General features: G+C 45.3%; 1 protein-coding gene across 2 annotated transcripts in view; it reads left to right on the top strand.

Moving 5' to 3' along the window:
* LOC309356318 (tetratricopeptide repeat protein 24-like) overlaps nucleotides 1–11,760 on the top strand; it is a 33,019-nt gene extending 21,259 nt beyond the window's left edge. Inside the window, exon 8 of one of the 2 annotated variants that reach the window (XM_081887743.1) lies at nucleotides 11,401–11,760. The gene's annotated coding sequence lies outside the window, so the exon portion shown is untranslated. Of the gene's footprint in view, nucleotides 1–826; nucleotides 956–11,400 lie in introns of those variants that run through there. The other variant, XM_081887742.1, reaches the window with a different exon arrangement.
* Nucleotides 11,761–20,673: the final 8,913 nt, after the last annotated feature.

Here is a 20,673-nt window from a genome sequence, read left to right on the forward strand (position 1 = left end):
GCAGTTGTAGACCACTCCCCATTCACTTCAATGGAGCTTGCACAAAAGAACCTCTTGGATGTTTGCACCTGATGCTGAGTGTGTTTGTGTGTCAGCCATTTTGTGCCTTGGGCACCAAAACATCTCATTTTTAGAGATTCCTGGCGCTGTGGGTTAAAGCCTCAGAGCCTAGGACTTGCCGATCGAAAGGTCGGCGGTTCGAATCCCTGCGGCGGGGTGCGCTCCCGCTGCTCGGTCCCAGCGCCTGCCAACCTAGCAGTTCGAAAGCACCTCCGGGTGCAAGTAGATAAATAGGGACCGCTTACCAGCGGGAAGGTAAACGGCGTTTCCGTGTGCAGCTCTGGCTCGCCAGAGCAGCGATGTCACGCTGGCCACGTGACCCGGAAGTGTCTCTGGACAGCGCTGGCCCCTGGCCTCTTAAGTGAGATGGGCGCACAACCCCAGAGTCTGGCAAGACTGGCCCGTACGGGCAGGGGTACCTTTACCTTTACCTTTAACAGCGTCATAGAACTGTTCAATCAGTTTGGGAGGAGATGGTTTGTTTATACAAAGAGTTCTCCAGAATATTCTTCATTTTTTCAGTTGGTTATTTATCTCCGCTCTTTAAGATGGATGCTCATTTTGAGAAGAAGAAAGGGGGAAAACTCAAGATAATTGCCTGCCTGATTCAGTTCAACCGGCTATCCTAGTTTCTAAGTAATTAAGATTGCATTTCGTGATTCTCAACCATATCAAATTAATGTTTACAGTTCTGTATAGTACAGGAAAAAATAATGTGTTGCCATTTTAATTAAATTATTAATAAATGGCATTGGTTCCACTTCAGATGCCAATGTAATGAGAAGGCTACCGAGCTGCCTGCGTCATTCATCAGAATTTCTTATGTATCTTTTGTCTCTAATTGGTGGTACATGGAAATCCTCAGATTAAAATGCAAATGTCCCCCAATTTCCAACTGTCTCCTTGCTTCTTAAATGAACTTCCCTCCACACGTCAAAAGTCATAAATTATTTCCCATCAACCTTCCATTTCCTCATGAGAACCAGCGAGAGTTGGCTGGCTGCAGCTTTTGAGAGGCTCCCCCTTGGACAACTTGGCCCTGGGGAGATTCTGAAGCAGCTTTCACCAACCTGGGCCCCTCCAGGTATTTGGGACTGCAACTCCCATCAGCCTCAGCATCATATGGTCAACCTGACCGAGGTTGATGGGAGTTGTAGTTGCATACACCTGGAGGGCCCCAGGTTGGGACTGTCCTAAATTAAACTGAAGAGGGGAGAGAATAAATGTTTTCACAGTATTAGGAAATGTTTCTTGCTTTTAAAATTATATTATTTTAATTGCATTCTAAGATGCATTGTGAAATCCAGGCTTCTCTTGAAAATTAGAGAATGAGTACCTATTTATTTGCTTAACAACAGCACCTTATAAGTGAAACTCTCCTGCAAAATAAACACTGAAACACTACCACAGTAAAATAATAAAAATAAAAATAAAAATAATAAAAATAAAAGCATCACAGCAGAGACTAAGCAATAAAATTAAACTCACTCAAAACTGAAAAACCAAAGCTTCAAATTTGGTTGAAAAGCCTTGGTGAATTAAAAAGAAAGCTCTGTGTGTGTGTGTGCATACAATGAAGCAAACACATCAAAGCCACACCTTGTGTCTTTGAGGCAGAACCTGGAGGCAGCTGTCCCAGGTCCCTTCTTTGTGGTTTCAGGGCTTGCGTAGTCAAGAGACAGGGCCTAAGAACATCACAAGAACTCTCCTGGCTCTGACCAAAGGTCCTAGAATCAGAGGAAGATGCCTTACCCCAAGTCAACCCATTGATCCATCTAGCTGAGTATTGCCTGCCAACATGACTGATAGTGGCTCTCCAGAGTTGCAGGCAGAGATCCCATGGATACCTGGAGATGCTGTGGATTGAACCCGGGGCCTTCTGCATGCAAAACAGTTGCTCTTCCACCAGAGATGGAAGAAGGCACCATCTTCCATTAGCCCCTATGCTCATCACATCCAGCACTGCTTCTGTTCCACTGCAGTTCACTTCCTGCCAAAAACCATGTTGTTTATCCTGCTGTCCACTGTGGCAAAACTACCTAGCTCACGTAACCTAGATCATTAATTACATGTTACATTTTCATTACATTATTCCACCCCATTTATTTCAGTGCAAAGGAAACCTAATGCGAAGGGGGGAGGGAGGACGTACTCAGTTACGTTTTGTTTGCAGGTAGAAAGCAGAACACCGAATACCGATTGTATTCACTGGATCATTTTCTGTTACCGAATAAGTGAGTGTCGGCCGTTTCTGCTCCTGTTTCTGTTTCCATAGGAGTTTTCCAGTATCCCATACATCCAGTGAGCTACAGCCTTCCCCCTTAAAGAAGCAGGGAACCCAGGAAGCTTCCTTAGACTGAGTCAGACCATTGGTCCATCTAGCGTAATAGTGTCAACACTGGCTGGCAGTGGCACTCCTGGGATTCAGCCTGCCGCACACCATAGCACCAGGGAAAGGAAAAGTGTGGGGGATCCAATAGGTTTACACTCTGGGCTCCCAATCCAGAGGAAGGCTCAAGACAGCCATGGCAGAAGTTGCAGTAGTTTTCCTGAAACTTACACAGGAGTAGCCTTCTCTTTGTAGAGTGTCTAAATTGCCAGGAAAAGAGCTTAATTCTGCAACACAGAGATCCTTTTGTTCCTTCCTTAGAAAAATAAAAACGCAAACTTGCCTAACCACTTCCTCTCTTCCTTCCAGAAAAAGGTCCTTATCAGCATTTCCACAAACAGTAGTAATGCCATTTTTTACTCCTGTTCAACATGCACCCTCTGCTTAAGCAGAGTCTTCTGCTGTGCCGGCTTCTGCTGCTGCTGTGCAGGGTTTGCACAGGGAGAAATCGCAACTCGTAGCTTAAAGGGGTCGGTCGGTTCCCACACTCGGCTAACAATGTCACAGAGCGCTGCTTGGAAGCTTTCCGTCAACACTTTTTAGCTGTTGCTGCAATATAACGAGGGCTGCAGAAAGAGAATGGATGCCTTTTCTAGGCACACATCCAGAAGAAAACTGGTCCATTTCAAAGGCCTCATTGTCCGGGGCTGGTGCAGATTGTTAGCTCAGTTGTTCCCCGGGTGCCCCAGTGACCCACCTGATCTTTAGTGTGCCGCAAACCCCACATCCTGAAAATATTTACCCAGAGACAGTTTTGATAGAATCTGTGGCACTGTCTATAACTGGTTTTTAAAATATTTTTTCTTTTATTCTTTTGTGCGGCAGGACTGTCACCCAATTAAACAAATCTAAGTTGATTAACCAAGTAAGTTTTAAACTTCTGGAGAAAGCAGCGTGGATCAAGCTGCAACAGGGCAACTGTTTCTTGCTTCCTGGGGGAACTGCAACCGGGAACCATGCTTAGGGCAATAGCCCTACAAATCAGAAGCCTCTCCTCTGTGATCTGGGGTTGCAGAACCAAAGGGAAGCCAGAGCTGGCACCATTCACCTGTCAGAGAATTAAGGGCTGCTGACCGAGAGGAAGAGAGAGAGAGATCAGCTTTCTTTGTAAAAACAATTTCATTACAATTTGTATTTGGTTTGAAATTGATTGTGCTGATTGAAAGGTGAGGTATAATCAGGGCTTTTTTTCTATAAAAAAAGGAGATACAGTGGTACCTCGGGTTACATACGCTTCAGGTTACAGACTCCGCTAACCCAGAAATAGTACCTCAGGTTAAGAACTTTGCTTCAGGATGAGAACAGAAATCATGTGGCGGCGGCAGGAGGCCCCATTAGCTAAAGTGGTGCTTCAGGTTAAGAACAGTTTCAGGTTAAGAACAGACCTCCAGAACGAATTAAGTACCGTATTTTTTGCTCTATAAGACTCACTTTTCCCCTCCTAAAAAGTAAGGGGAAATGTGTGTCCGTCTTATGGAGTGAATGCAGGCTGCGCAGCTATCCCAGAAGCCAGAACAGCAAGAGGGATCACTGCGTCGCTGCTCAGTGATCCCTCTTGCTGTTCTGACTTCACTTCGCTGGAGAGGCGCAGCGCAGAGAGGGAGAGAATATTTTTTTCTTGTTCTCCTCTAAAACTAGGTGCGTCTTATAGAGCGAAAAATACAGTACTTTTTTTTTGGGGGGGGGGGAAGCAACCAACCAAAGTTGGTGAGCTGTTTTAAAAATAGGCCATAATGCGTCTAAAAAGGGTGCCAGAACTCAGCCCTGGGTATAAATCTTCAAAATAAGCAACGAAATGGATGTATTGTATGACCTGTGCATAGTACCCAACAGGGCCAGCCCATGCTGCCGGGTTGCTTGAGGCAAAATAGAAAATGCAATCTCTGCCAGGGACTCCACCCCTGTTGCCTATGACAACACCAAGAAAAATGGGAGGTGAAGGGAGGGTGAGTTGCACATTCCTCATGGGCCCAGATCTCCTGCCCCTCCCAGCTTTCCTGATCTTGCTGCCCTGAGGCAACTGCTTGGCCAAGTCTTATCGGCCATGGGCATAGCCAAGGGGGGCAACTTCTCCCCTAAATCAATTTACATCAATACAAATCAACACAAATCTGAGGTTCTGCCCCCCCCCAACAAAAATCCTGGCTACACCCACATGATGGGCAGGTTGATCTGGTACCTAAAGCTGTTTCCAAGGCTGAGTGGGGAAAGGAAAACAACAACGTTTGATGCCCCTGTACGAAGCAGCTTGTACAGTGGTACCTCGGGTTAAGAACTTAATTCGTTCTGGAGGTCTGTTCTTAACCTGAAACTGTTCTTAACCTGAAGCACCACTTTAGCTAATGGGGCTTTCTGCTGCCGCTGCGCCGCTGGAGCACAATTTCTGTTCTCATCCTGAAGTAAAGTTCTTAACCCGAGGTAATATTTCTGGGTTAGCGGAGTCTGTAACCTGAAGCGTCTGTAACCTGAAGCGTATGTAACCCGAGGTACCACTGTACCTGTTGAATAGTGGGTAGACATGGCAGACGACACAGCAATTTCTCCAGGCAGCTCTTTATTTTGTAAGCTGGAACAGAAAACTGAACAGCAACCAGCTCAGCCGGCCTGCTTTTATAGGCAGCTGGCTGTCAACATTGTAGCAACAACAACCCAGGGTTTCCTGCCTAAAATAACTGACGTGGACCTGAGTGAAAACTACATACCCAATACTCCTGGTGGCCAGGGTGAGAACTTCAATACATAACAGTACCTCTTCCTCATTCCTTTCTCCCAAGCTGCCAGGTAACATCCAGGTCTGCTTTCTGAGATATCTGTTACCATTTATTCCAGCATGTAGAACTACAGGGTGCAAATCACAGAAATTTATTGAAGAGCTTATTGGCCTCCGCCATACAGAAGATTAACCACCTCCCTTCCCATGTTTTTTCTCCCCAAAAGAGACACTCTGCTCCTCTCAGAGTCCTGACTAAATCTCTCTGCCTGGGACAGCAGCCCTTTTGTCACAGCAGATGTCTCCCAGGACCGTGAGCACTGGGCTTTTCTGAGAGATCGGCAACCTCCCACTTCTCAACATCTGCCTTCCCTTGCATTTTATGCCTGAGAATATCTCCAGTTTTTTCTCAAGGCCAACATTATCCAAGATTATCTTAGCAAGTAGTTCTTGAGTGCAGCAAGCAGGGGCAACAGCCCCTAGTAAGAAACAAATATAATAACCAAAAAGGCAGGAGGCCAAAGTTAGAGCAGGAAGCTACAAGCCCAAGATTCTTGTTCAAATTACTTGAATTGATTGCTCTGTCGATGTAATTATAATGCTGTTCTTATTCCATTCTTAATCTTCGTAATATACTGCTATCTTACATTTCTTTTTCTTGCTATGTTTGCCTTCCAAGTGCAGAATGTCATTATCTTCGATATGAAGATAATCATATGCCTCGCATGAAGCATTGTGCATCTTTAAATGGATTGATTTGGTTCAGTCCTAATCTTGAGTCTGTGGTCTGAACTTCCCAACCCTCTGCTAATGTACCATGTTGAAGTCCGGTTAGATAACCAGTCTGACACTATTCTTACTCTGGTAGAGACTCACCAGAATATTGCCCCCCGCTCCTTGCAGTACACCCTTCACGTGATTCCTTTTCTTTGGGGCTGGAGGAGCAAAGAATTAAATATAATTATAAGCTACGGTGATCTGCTCTGAATCAAGAGGCATCTCTTTTAATTGTTGAGGTGTGTGGAAAGGATGATATTAAGAATAAAGTACTGCTTATATTTGCATCTTACTGTCATACAGTCTCTCCTCTCTCTTTCTCCCTCTCTCTTTCATCATTGCATTTCATTTTATGCACACACCATTGTCTGCCCTTCCTCCCCACTTGAAAAGGTTGTACCACATACTAGAGAAAGCAGCTTAGGTGGCTCATGAGAAAGCACTGCAACTGTGGCCAGGGCAGGCCTGAGCTTCCTTTTCCCTTCCCAAACACCTTTGATGTGAGCCAAGACCTTGGAATCCCATTTGCAAAGCCACAGTGGAGACTGGGAGGAACATAGATCTCTGCTCTCAGTTGCCTCAGCAGGATTTCGGTATTGGGAATTTCTAAGAGCGGACAGGAACTGTAGAGTTGAAAGGGACCCTGAGGGTCATCTAATCCCACCCCCTGCAATGCAGTCTTTTCTCCTGGAGCTGACATATTATTCCAGCTGTTGGACTGGATGCATAGAATAATGCTATAAAAATAAATCAGCAGTAATAAAAAAATTACTTTTTTTAAATAAAAAAATGTATTTATATTTAGTATTCCAGACTAGGTTCAATGCAGCTTATGGCATATGAAAACATCTTTTTAAATGCACTGTAATACAGCATTTTTAAACTGTTCTTAAAAACAATAGTTAAAATATATTGAAACACATTTAAAATCAGCATTGCGTTATAGCAGGGGTCAGCAAACTTTTTCAGCAGGGGGCCAGTCCACTGTCCCTGATACCTTGTGGGGGGGTCGACTATATTGGGGGGGTGAATGAATTCCTGTGCCCCACAAATAACCCAGAGATGCATTTTTAATAAAAGGACACATTCTACACATGTAAAAACACGCTGATTTCCAGACCGTCCGCGGGCCGGATTGAGAAGGCGATTGGGCCAGATGCGGCCCCCGGGCCTTTGTTTGCCTACCTATACATTCTAGCACATGGCCAGCATCTGCCGTATTTTTCAAAGGCCTGTCTGCCATCAGAAGAATAGCAAAGAGGGAGCCAGTCTAACCTTTGCAGGGGGAATTCCAAACCTGGGAGCAGCCCCACAGAAAATGCTCTCTCCTGTGTCACCACCAACTGGGCCATTGATGTTGATGGGGCAAAGAGACAGTGCTCACCTGAAGATTTAAACTCCATGTTAAACTCTCCAGAAGATACAACACAGCCTATCAGTAGATATTTCATGTCCCACAACTTCTATGGTTCTTTGTTGCAAACATAGGCAACTTCTTCAGTGATAACTTCATTCTTTACTTTCCTACGGAAAACTTATTTTCTTATTTTTTTCTGGGGAGCCCAGAATCCCACCCTAACTAGCCACGAGTTCTGCAACATTTTCAGAATTGAATCACATAGGCCACACTTGAGCAGTTGTGTTGCTTCTCTCCAGCTGCCTATGTAGAGCCCAGCATCAGACTAAAGGTAAAGGTAAAGGGACCCCTGACCATTAGGTCCAGTTGTGGATGACTCTGGGGTTGCGGCACTCATCTCGCTTTACTGGCCAAGGGAGCCGGCGTACAGCTTCCAGGTCATGTGGCCAGCATGACTAAGCTGCTTCTGGCGAACCAGAGCAGCACACGGAAACGCTGTTTACCTTCCTGCCAGAGTAGTACCTATTTATCTACTTGCACTTGGACATGCTTTCGAACTGCTAGGTTGGCAGGAGCTGGGACTGAGCAACGGGAGCTCACCCCATTGCGGAGATACGAACCGCTGACCTTCTGACCGGCAAGTCCTAGGCTCTGTGGTTTAACCCACAGCGCCACCCACATCAGCCTGCAAGGCAGGAAAATGCTCTTCTAAGAAAATGCTCTTCTGCATTTTAACACAAATCTACCTGGTTTGCACTTCTTGAAACAATATGGCAGCTGAAAGACAGGCATCCTATTAAATTCTCACTTCCCTGAATTTTGCAATGCAGTTCTCCAACCAAGTAATGTGTACATAAATGCAAACCCAGGGGAAAGTTGTGCATAAAATGTGCATATTACCGAACATGACATCAAAAACTGCATTACAACAGGAAAAATTGCTTTGCAAAACTGTACATGTTTGGTTAAATTTCATGGAAGCATCTCTGTTGGTTGAAATGCTGATGAGTTTTCATGAGGAATGCTTAAAAAAAAAAGTTCCACTGATGGAGAACTTCTGTGTTTGAAGCATCTCTGAAAATATACCCCAACATCCCTGTGTGCCACCAGATCACATGTAATGTTTTTAATGTGGTTGTGTTGGGGCCCCAAGTTGTTTGAAAGCTGCCTTCTAAAGGAAAGCAGGCTGCACAAGGGAACTGATCAGGAAGACCTCCAGTCTAGTGAACATGGGAAGAGAGACAGCACTTCTGAGTCCAGGCAGTGAGAAGAGGGTGCACTGGAGACAGCCAAAAGCCATGTGCCGAAATCTGCTGCTTTTTAGTTTTTCAAATAGGCAGGCATGCTATTTCTGTAACTTACCATCCAAAATAGTATACAGTACTTTTGTGAAACAAAGCAGGCCTGATGCTTTAATATTTACAGGTGGGACTATAATTAAGCAGAGAATTGGTTCACCATCATAGGATGAATTCGACGTGACTAAAATACATTCTTTCCCCAGACCTGACTCCTGGACTTCACCCCCAAAGGTAAATTCCCACCCCAGGGTTCCTCCACTGCACTGATGATATATGTACACTAAAAAAGTCCATGCGCCCTACAGAGCAGGTTGCAGGAACACCTGGGCCCAGGCAAAAAAGTCCTTTCTCACTGAAGGCACGCCACACGCTCAGAGATATAACACAGCTTTTTCTTTCGTCAGACATAATGAAGCTGTAGCAAAAAGCCACGTGAAGGCTTCAGACGGCTATGATTTGCCACCCTGGGAGGCCAGCCTGAAGCAGGGAGCTCTTTTTCAAGTGAGCTCGCCATGCAGATGACTGACTGATGTGCATGCCAAAAACATTAAAGGCACCTTAGACCACATTTGCATACCTTTGATCTGCAAGAACAGCCAAGGCAGTAACCTTTTACTTTATGCCAGCTTATCTATATTGTATGGTGCTGGTGGCAATGAACCTACTGATGTGGAGCAGCTGAGCTAGTGCAATGGCAAAGAATGGGCATCAACATTCCACCTGTTCAGGCAATTAAACACCAACGGTGTTTGCTGTTCTTTTCCTGTGAGAGAAGGGAAGCCGTCTGCTTGGATGAGATTAAAGAGGTCCTAAAAACAGGAATAGCTTTGTATGGCAGGCTGAGACATGGGAAGAGGACCCAGGAAGGAGAAGCTTTGGGAGAGAGAGAACCCAGGAATCCCCATGCAGGGATTGGAGTGAAGTGTCATCAGTATGCTGAGGCTGATGGGAGATGTAGTCCAACAACATCAGAAGGGCCACAAGTTGCTCACCTGATTTAGGTCTTTGCCTCAGTGCCAGAAATGTCCACATTTGGCCCATTTATATAACAACAATATCCCACCAGGGGCAGACTTTGATCATATTTCGTAACATGGCATCCCATGTGAGACCAAAATTCAGTGCCCCCAAATGGATCTTCTCAGTTATGAATCTTCACAATTTTTCACCCCTTTGGCTTGGTGTCCTGTGCAAGGGAACCGTCCATAGCACCCTAATTCTGGCACTATATCCAAGAAAGATTGTTTCGGCAGAGCCACACACCAAGTTTTCAAGTGAAAATATAATTCATCGTAAGAAGCCCTTAAGATCCCATTAGGCCTAAAACAGGCTTCATGTCAAAGGCAAATGTGCTATGAAATTTCTGCCTGTTTCTTCCCCAAATTAGGAAAACTTGCAAGGGAAGAGCTGATGCTAAATCTGCATTCAGCATGTAGAGAGGAACTTCACATTCCCCAAGTCTCAAGTGTATAGAACCTTTTATCTAAATAGTAGGTAGCCACCATAATAAAATTGTAATAGAGCTTGCACACAAACACACACAGAGACACACACATAGAGAGGGAGGGAGGGAGAGAGAGAGTTACGGGGGGAAAAGGAGGCAGAAGCTTGAAAATGTTAAACTATGAAGACTCAGATATTTTGCCATGTAGTTTTTTGACACATAGGTTTTTTCTTTTTGGCAGTCCTGAGACTCTAGGGTGAGGGGGAAGTATTTTAGACTTTGTCAATTAATTGCTGTAAAGGTAAAGGGACCCCTGACCATTAGGTTCAGTTGTGGCTGATATAGCTCATCTCGCTATACTGGCCAAGGGAGCTAGCGTACAGCTTCCGGGTCATGTGGCCAGCATGACTAAGCACTTCTGGCGAACCAGAGCAGCGCATGGAAACACCATTTACCTTCCCGCCGCAGCGCTACCTATTTATCTACTTGCACTTTGAGGTGCTTTCGAACTGCTAGGTTAGCAGGAGCAGGGACCGAGCAACGGGAGCTCACCCCATCGTGAGGATTCGAACTGTCGACCTTCTGATCGGCAATTAATTGCTGGGCAATGTTTAAATTTGACATAATGGTTGGCACCCCCCAAAGAATCCTGGGAGGTGTAATTTGGTAAGAGTGCTGAGAGTTCTCTGGAGACTTTGCAGAACTATAATTCTGCCACAACCCTAACCCTTAACAAATTACAGTTCCAAACATTCTGTGAGGAAAGCTGTGAGTTTCTGAAGTGCTGTGATACTGCTTTAAATGTGTAGTGAGGATGGGTCCATTTTTTGTGTCACAGAATATTTGCTGTCTGTGCGCAGTGCTTTTTTTGTCACAAATTATGTATGCTGTAGCAAGCCATGTCCCCCCCCCCCCACATCTAAGCATTCACTGATGCATTGAACCATAAAACCACCACCAGACATGATGTGCTCCCTCCTGGATTTTTGTAGAAGCCCCTTTTCATTGCTTGGCTCCAGATTCTCCAGCCGCTTTGCACATTTTACAAATTCCAGCTTCATTTCAAATTTGCTTTTCAGACTTGGGCTTTTGTTTCAGGGCTTTGTCCTCAGATGCCTTTTGTCCTTCCTCCTCTCTGGGCTGAGATTTGGGGTTTGCTCTCCTAAATGTTTTGCCTCTGAAGTGGCACCATCAAAACAGCCCTCAAACACGGATCGCTTTTCAAGCTCCTTCCTGCCTCTTTATTTATCTTCTTTGAAAGCCACTTTCAAACACCTCATCTGCAAAGACGTCACTTTTGCAGCCAGCCCTGCCTAGCTTGTACTTGCTGTACAAACTGTTATTAATCTCTTCCTGAAACAGAACCCCTGTTATCAGAAAAAAGGGAGCCCTGCCTTTCCACCTGGAGCGAGTGGAGCAAGGGCCCTTGTCTCTCGTAGGCCTCTCAGATCTTTTCCTGTTTGAAGAAAGAGAGGTGAACAAGCAAGGCAGATTCAAAAGAAAACGGTCCCTGACGTTGCAGGTTTCACTTCAGTCCTCTTCCTGGAACAGAGAAGAAAAAACACACAAACCTGAAGAATCCCAGATCTGACAAGTTGGGGCTCAGCAGGGCAGACAGCCTGAGCAGTTCCTTTCCCCCACTTTTTAATATTTAATTTATAAAAATATCTACAGTATATACCCCATTCATTGAAAAAAGAACAGTTTACAACAATTGCACATAAAACCCTACAATAAAAACTATATTAAAAAGTTAAAATAGGAAATAAGGTAATATTGTAAGATGTACAGTGGTATCCGGAGGTTACAGACGCTTCAGGTTACAGACTCCGCTAACCCAGAAATAGTACCTCGGATTAAGAACTTTGCTTCAGGGTGAGAACAGAAATCGTGCAGCGGCAGCGGCAGCGGGAGGCCCCGTTAGCTAAAGTGGTACCTCAGGTTAAGAACAGTTTCAGGTTAAGAACGGACTTCCAGAATGAATTAAGTTCTTAACCCGAGGTACCACTGTAATTCTGAATTGTGTGTATAAGCCTGATGGAACAGAAATGTTTTCAGCACAGGGTTGCGATACGTCTGGAATTTCCCAGACATAGCCAAGATTCGGTCATTGGGATTCGGTCCAGGTGGAAATTGCTTAAATGTCTGGGAAAATGCGGATGTATGGCAATTTTTGTGTCTTGATTTTCACTTTTTGATATATGGTGATCCTACTTCAGCAGGTGTTTAAACGTTGCCACAGAAGGCGCCTGCTGCATCTCTGTTGGCAGAGTTCCCCAGGACTTGCCCAAGGACACTAAAGGCTTGGCTCCCTGTTGTTGTCAAATGAGCCTTGCTACCACGGACAACAGCCAATGATGCTCCTGCAGATGATATTGGAGACTGAGCTGGGATATGAGGGTTTGGGTGGTTCGTGAGGCACCCTGGACCTAAGTTGTTCTGGGCTTTGTAAATAAATGCAAAGCAGCCGACTCCAGCAGTGGAAACGCAAGAGGTGTTGCCTTGCCCTTCCCACCACATCCATCACTGGTGGAACGCCCGCCTCTCACCAAGTTTCAGCAAGAGGGAGGCGTTCCAGCACATGATGTCACTGCTCATCTTCCCCACCGCTGGGGTAGAAAAGACAAGTGGCAAGGCCTTACAGAATGCCCCCTTCTCCTGCCAAGTTCAGCAAGAGCGAGGGGCATTCAGCCAGCGGCAGAAGTGATGGGGCAAGCAGGGGAGCAGGAGGCAGCACATTTCCGTTTTGCCTCAGGTGGTGAAATGGGATGGGCCGCCCCTGACCTTGAACCTAGCTCAGTAGTAGATAGGCAGCCAGTGCAGATTATGTTATGTACTGAAGTTCTCACCCTGGGCCAGCAGGGGGATACTGTAGATAGTTTTCACTCAGGTCCACATATGCAAATAAGGGATTGAAAGTGACGTTCAGTGATTGGATAGTTACAGAAAATGGTTACTGTTGCGTTCTAGTGGAGCTCTATATAAGCAGGCTGGCTGAACCCTTCAGTTCAGTTCTGTTCTGGCCTGTGAATAAACAAGAACTGTTTGAAGAATCGCTGTGTCGTCTGATATGTTTACCCACAACTTAACACTTTAAGAATGGCGTCACTTGTTGTCAACCAGTTAATGATGCAGGAGAACTTTCTCCACCCACAGCCAGCCCCAGATTTGAGGGGGTCCTGGACAGAATGCCTCCAGGTGGGCCCTGCGGATGGGCAGCAGCTGTAACCTGACAATGCTGGGTGGCTGAGGGGGGCATTTAATTACCCCCAAATTCCACTTATTGAAGAGGCAAATTTCCCCAGGGCATATTCAGTGCCCCCCCCCTGCAAAAAGGCACAGCCACCAGCCTCTCCCCAAGCTCTTCAGATGACTTCAGAACAGAGTTTAGAGGTAAGCAGCCAATTTTCTCCCTCCCTTTTTAGTTCTCCTTTAGCAAATGTTAACGTTCGTGGCAACAAACTGAGAGTACTGGTCTCCCTTAGGGCACCATCTGTTGCCATCTGAGAGGTGAAGAGGAGAGCGCTGGGCTTCCCCAGCTAGTTCTTTTGTATTTTCACCCAACTTCAATATATTTTAAGTGGTGCTTTGGGCAGGGTAGAATCCACCTTCCAGCCATGCTCTTTCCGCTAATCACGAATGTGCACCTTTCATTTTGGACGTGCAGGTCCGCCTCTAATTGGCACACTAGCCTGGGAGCAGATGGAGGGCCTGATTAAGTGCAGCCCTTCTGGCAATCACAGATTCTCACAACTCAGACAGTGGCGTCAGTGGGCGAAGGGGGGTGCCACTGGGGAAAGGCCAGGAGAGGAAGAGAGCTTGAAATGTATGCAGTCTCCATCTCTGGGGAAAGTGATCCAGGGACTCAAATTTGCAAGCTAGGCCTTAAATGAAACCAATTTTGTTACCTTTAAAACTTGACTTTGGTGTGTGAGGAAGAGGAACTCTTCTAATTGGTCCCCACCTGGTGCTGAATAAAATACATTTTGCATTCTTTCATATGCCTCTAAGTAAGGACTTAAAAAAACACTTGCTCTTTTCAAGAGGTATGTTAGAAAAATGTCCATTGTTTGGGCAGGCAAGAAACACAGTTCTTGCTTTACGAGAAAGATGTTTTGGTGGCATCAAATGAATGCATAAACAACCCCAAGCTCTGCACCTATACACTTTTTCATTGGCTTTTGATGACTGGTGGCTACTAGCTAGAAAGGACACCCGGCTTGCTCTGGTGGGGGTTTTAGAGGAACAATTTGGCAGCTGGAAGGGACTCAGCAAATTAAGAGAATGTTTAAGTTAAGCATATTAAGAGGATGTTAAGGCCGGCTGTGGCTGAGGGCACTTGTAGTACGAAATGTCTGGAGGGCACCAGGTTGGGGAAGGCAATTTTAGGGAATATTTGGCACTGTAAAGTGGTAAGTGATACAAACAGCAAAGCAAGGGGTGTAACAGAGGATTATGTCTGGAACTGAACTATGCAATTCAGGATGAAATAATTAACAGTTGTGGCACGAGGGCTGTCTTTCCTCCTTGGTGTTCCCCATCAGTGGCGTAACGTGGGGGTCACCGAAAGGGGTGACTGAACTGGGCACAAATCTGAGAGGGTGCAACTGGCTCCCTCTGGCCCGAGCTCCTGCCAACTTCCAGAGCCATGGGGCAAGAGGCTGCATGTCTTGGCGCATGTCAGAAGCGCCAAGGCTGCTTTCCGTGTTTGCCCTCTGCACGGGCTCCACGTGCACCCCACCCTGGTGCATCCTGTTATGTACTGAAGTTCTCACCCTGGGCCAGCAAGGGGGTACTGTAGATAGTTTTCACTCAGGTCCACATATGCAAATAAGGGATTGAAAGTGACGTTCAGTGATTGGATAGTTACAGAAAATGGTTACTGTTGCTTTCTAGTGGAGCTCTATATAAGCAGGTTGGCTGAACCCTTCAGTTCAGTTCTGTTCTGTTCTGGCCTGTGAATAAACAAGAGCTGTTTGAAGAATCGCTGTGTCGTCTGGGCGCAACACTTGCCCTGCCCCAGGCACTGGCAACTCACGATACGCCACTGCTCCCCATAACTTCTTCATTTCAACCCCACTCCCTAGAACACTGTCACTTTCATTGCAAAGCTCCACCAGAGTACTACTGGCCCCATTGTCTGCCCCAGATGTTCTGGGACTCCTGCACCCAGATTACACTCCCAGGTCCTCACTGGGAAGAGGAGGGGCAGAGTTACTTGAGTGGTGGCGGCTGTTGATGATCCAAAGAGACATGAAATCCTGCACTTAATTGTTAAAATGGGAGGGACTAGTTGAAGGACATTCGTGCAGTCAAACCAACAATTCCTGCTTTGGCAGATGGGCGCATGAAAAGACTGAGATTCATAGAGCTTTCTTGTACAATTTGCTAGAGAGAACTCTGTGAGATCATTTCCTTTGTCTGCCTTGGCAGGAAACTGTAACACTACAGACATCCTGATTGCATCTTTCTTCATAATGTTGGCAAGCTGACCATGTGTTCATGTATGAGCTCTGCAGCTCAGACACCATTTTTGAACTTACATTTTGTACTTTTGTAACCTAGATAGTAGTTTTAAACCTGCTTTCATTTTGCTGCTGTAAACTGCTACTTCAAGACCTGCAATATGTAATTAAAAACTTTTTATTTTTTTATATAACCATGTTTGTGTCATTATTGCTTTTAAGGGGAAGAAAGGGGGTAACACCAGGAAAATCCAGTCTGACTTAAAGGACCCTGGATTGTTGCGGTAGAAGGTTAAATAAACCTTGCCTTAGCTTCCAAGTTTAAACTTCAAAGGATGGCACTCTGTTGATCTCACAAACATGAACATGGAAGGATAATACCTAAACAATATATCCTCTCCTAATGTCTGAATCCTATAAATGATATCTTTATTATTGCTTCCCATACTCCAAAGCTAAAAGAAGAACATCCAGGCACTCAAGAATCAAAATCACAGTTCCAGGAGTTGCTGGTTCAATCACAATTTGGATCCATGAAGCAAGGGACATGGGCAGAAACCCAATTCCATTGAGCAACAGTGTTTTGCTGTAGGCTGGTCATTCTTCACTTGATGAGTCCACATTAAAATTAATTGGAATTACTCGTGTACATCAAATAGAGAAGAGGGTCATTTTTTATTTTACTTTATAGGGAAAGAAGAAGCAGACCCTTGAAAACACACATGCTGTGACAAGCCAAAAAACCAAGGCAGGAGGGGGCAGAACACAGCCTTGTCAAAAGCAGCAACAACAGAGGGAGACTTCTGCGTTTGTGGCTTGCAAGGTGGAGATACATAAATTCTCTCTGGAGCACAGTCGTGAATCTTGCAAGCCTGTCTGCTGATGGCCGTCCAAATGTCACAAGTGACTACAAAATATGTGGATGTTTCCCCATAGACCCCAACAGCACCACCCTCACAGTCCTGTGATGTGCTTGGCTATGGAATTCCACAAGGAAGAAGGGAAAATGGGACCCAGGACACCATCAGAATTATGGTCATCTACAGTCACACCATCAGAAATTAGGGCCATCTACAGGTTTGAGGGGGGGCTTGGCAAAGTGCCATCTGTGAGCTGCATTGGGGGCCCCACTGGCTGCAACCTTCATCAACCATCCACAATTTCATCAATCATCCATAGTCATTGCGTTACACCTCACACCCATAGCAGGATGTACACACACACACACTTGCAAATACCCCCAATAACCTGGGAAAGGTAAATTGCATAAGAACCTAAAAAGAGCTTTGCTGGATCAGGCCAATGGCCCATCGAATGCAACATCCTGTTCTCACAGTGGCCAACCAGATGCCTCAGTGGGAAGCTCCAAAGAGGACCTGATCACAACAGCAGCACTCCCCACCCCACACGATTCCCATCAACTCACATTCAGAGGCACATTGCCTCCAACACTGGAGACAGAGCATGGCCTTATTATCCTCTGTGGATTTCTCTAATCCTCTTTTAAAGCAACCCAAATTGATGGACATTATTACCTCTTGTGGGAGCGGATTCCACATTCCCCCTTGTAACTAATAAAATTACTTTCAGGATATCCTTCGGCTAATTTGCACTTTGCAGCTGGAGGAGGAGAGGGCAGAGGGTGAAGCAAGAGCTGTGAGTGGAGCGGGGCCCTTTCCCCATCCTTCCCCCCAAGGAAACTCAGCAAACCTGCTGCACCTGGAACTGGGTGTGGAGAGTGCCCATAAAAAGCAAGTTTAGAGCAGGAGACCAGGGTGACGTCTGCTGTTTCCAGGAACTCTTCGTGTCATGAGATTTTTGTGGGTGAGCTGAGAGCTTGTTTGGACCCTTGGTGAGAACCCAGAGACTGAGAGGGAGGGTGTGTCAGAATGAAAATGAGTGTGTGTGTAAATTTGTATTAATGTAACATTTTCATATGCAACTGTGTTTTTGTAATTTTTTTAACTTAGCTGTTGCTGCTTCAGTTTTTTTGTACACCACTTAAAGACATTTTAAATGCATTCAGCAGTATAGAAATTAAATAATCAATCCATCCATCTTCATACCGGCTGAAGAAGAGCCGCAAAATTTTATCTTATCTTTTTGCACAAAGCCCTGGGTGTGACTGTTCTGCAGCATCATGGAATTATGCCAGAAAGCATTAGGCTTTTGTTGCAGAGAATGCTAGATCAGCAAGGGCAGCAGGGCATGGCCCCTTTCTCTACAGCAGGCTGGTCTCTATGGGTGTCAGGCTGGGACCTGACCCATCAGGGCTCTTACTGATGGCATTCCCTCCCTCACCCTTTGTGCAGGATTGTTTCCTTCTGACCTGGTTATACATTTTCCTGTTGTTAAGGTGTGCAAACATCTGGAATTGTCCTTGGTGTCTGTCCTAGCCTACAGCTTTTCCCTGCTCCGTAATGTCACTACATCTTCAGAAAAACCACTTTTCCCCACCCAGATCCCTGTTTTGGTCAGTCTGGCAAAAGCAGACACCGAGGGTGTATTTTATATTCTGCCTTTCCAGCCTCAGTTTCAAAACTTCTGCTGAAAAAGACCCTCAGCAGCTTTTTCCATTGTCAGCTGGTTTTATGTTTATATTAGGGCTGGGCGATACCTGATTTTCAACCTTGTGATATAACACTAGCTAGCTGAAATATACTCAGAGTCGAGAGTGGATTTCATGCTCTTTATTCGGCTCCTAAAGGTGAGGAGGAATGAAAGTCCCCTCAAAGTATCTGCTTTATATACATTATTTACACCATGGGCTGCACGGGATTGGCTAATTCTGGAATTCTCCTGTAGGCCAATCAGGTTGTGTATTCACTTCCATCTGGAGCTGGATTGGGTGGCTCCTGCAGACCAATCATACTGCTGCATTGTTCTAGGACCAATCAGACTGCTGCATTTTGGATCCTATTCAACTTAGTACATAACACTAACCATCACTATATACCAAAATACCACAATGTCTGAAATAAGAGGCGTTGGCTGGATTCACGGTTTCTTGCACGTTGTGATTTTTGCATAGCACACACATACACACACCATTATTCACAATATATTGCCAGGTCAAAAAAAATGAAACCAATATCATACGGACTTGGAACCAGTTTTGGACAATATATTGATATATATCACCCAGCCCTAGTTTATATACTATTTTAAATGTACACCCTGCTTTTCTTTATAAAATCAAATCAAAGCTGCTTAGCAGTAATTCTTAAAAAGCATAAAGCACAAAGACAATTACTAAAATCAGTGTCACACACAGAGGGGCCTTAATGATCATCTGATTACATCCCAGCTCGAAAACTGAGATTGTCAGCAGGAACATCATTGGTTGCTCTCCGAGTTTGCAAGGCCCATTTGACAACATCAAGAAATTGAACCTTTAGTGTCATCAGTCCTGTGGAATACTCTACCAGTAGAGATTCAGCAGGTGCTTTCTGTGACAACTTTTTAATGCCTGCTGAAAACCTTGATATTCCACATGCAATTAAAAATCCACCCTTCCACACTGGTTAATGGATGCCTGTTTTTAACTTTTTAATAAGTTTCTATTATGGAATTATGCTTTATTGCTGCAAATTACTTCTCTAGCTGAACAATGTTTACAAAGATGCATTATAACAAGGGACAATGCTGCCAAAAATGTGTCCGTTAGTCAAAACTGCATACAAAAAAAATTTTTCACCAGGATTTTAATCTGCAAATTGCTGGAGAAATGTGGTGAACTGAACTTTAATACTGAGAAAATGAAAAACGGAGAGAACCAACATAGACAGATCATTGCATCCTGCCCTGTTCCTTCCTAGATTCACCACCTCCATCAAAATGGGAGAGCCAGGATGGGGGCGGGGGCAGGACTTTTGTTAAGGAGGGCAGAACCGATGTGATTCGTCAGTTATAGTTAAGTATTTCTGTTTTTTTACTTGATCTAGGAGGGCAGCTGCCCCCCGCTCCTTAGCTACACCCATGTCTACCACTCTGCTTAGCTTTGTGGGCACACATGCTAAACCCTGTCTGTGGTGCCTATCCTTTTCCCCAAAGAATGAGACAAGAGACCAGAGTATAGGTTCAAATTGGCCACAACTTTATTGAGCTTCAGAAGTGGGAAACTTCGCATAGGCCTTGGCAGGTAACCCTCACAGCCCGTCTGGCTGAGGATACCCAGGCAGATGAGATCCAGTGAGAGGGGACTGTAAAGCACAAACTTACACAGCATGCCCTTCCACCGACCTCGTCCCGGGAGTTTGACCTATATGCCACCACTCTAGGGCCAGGGACTCCCAGTTTTTTGCCCCTTGAATGCATCCCCCCCATCTTGATTCTGGAAGGAAGAAAACCAAAAGAGGCTTGGACAAAAGGGATCAGCTTCTTTTCTTTGGCCTTTGCTCCACCCCCAGCCAGCCGTCCATTGTCCTCCCTGACTGAGGGCGGGTCAAAGGCCAGCCCAAGCAGGTGGGAGGCACCCGCCCAGGTGAGCCCTCGCTTGGTGCCGCAAACCCCCTGTTATGTACTGAAGTTCTCACTCTGGGCCAGCAGGGGGATGCTGTAGATAGTTTTCACTCAAGTCCACATATGCAAATAAGGGATTGAAAGTGACGTTCAGTGATTGGATAGTTACAGAAAATGGTTACAGTTGCGTTGTAGCTCTATATAAGCAGGCTGGCTGAACCCTTCAGTTCAGTTCTGTTCTGGCCTGTGAATAAGCAAGAGCTGTTTGAAGAATCGCTGTGTCGTCTGATATGTTCACCCACAACTTAACACTGCCCACCTGTGGGGAAGGGAGGGCATAAATTATCACAATATAGTTCAGAGAAGTGGGGGGAAACGGGTTTCATTTCCTGTACCCATTTTGCAATATGTTTGGACTAAGATCAACCAAAACTGAGTGAACTACCACAGTATTTCACAAAACAAAACACACAACCTCACATTTTGATCTGTGCAAAATTGATCAAAGTTAAAAAAAAACAAAAAAGGTTAGTTCTGTTATGGTCTGGAGTTAGGCTAGGGGTGGTTCTGTGCTGTGAGGCCTAAAAGAAAAGACCAACTCAGATTAAGGTGATGTTTCTTTGGGGCCAAAGAGGGGGAGACACTGAACTCCATTTTAAAGGTTAATCATTAATGAGCTGCTGATCCTCACTATGTATTGATGAGCAGG

The sequence above is a fragment of the Podarcis melisellensis genome (genome assembly GCF_964234715.1).
Source record: "Podarcis melisellensis genome assembly, chromosome: 14".
In the NCBI taxonomy this organism is placed as follows: domain Eukaryota; kingdom Metazoa; phylum Chordata; class Lepidosauria; order Squamata; family Lacertidae; genus Podarcis; species Podarcis melisellensis.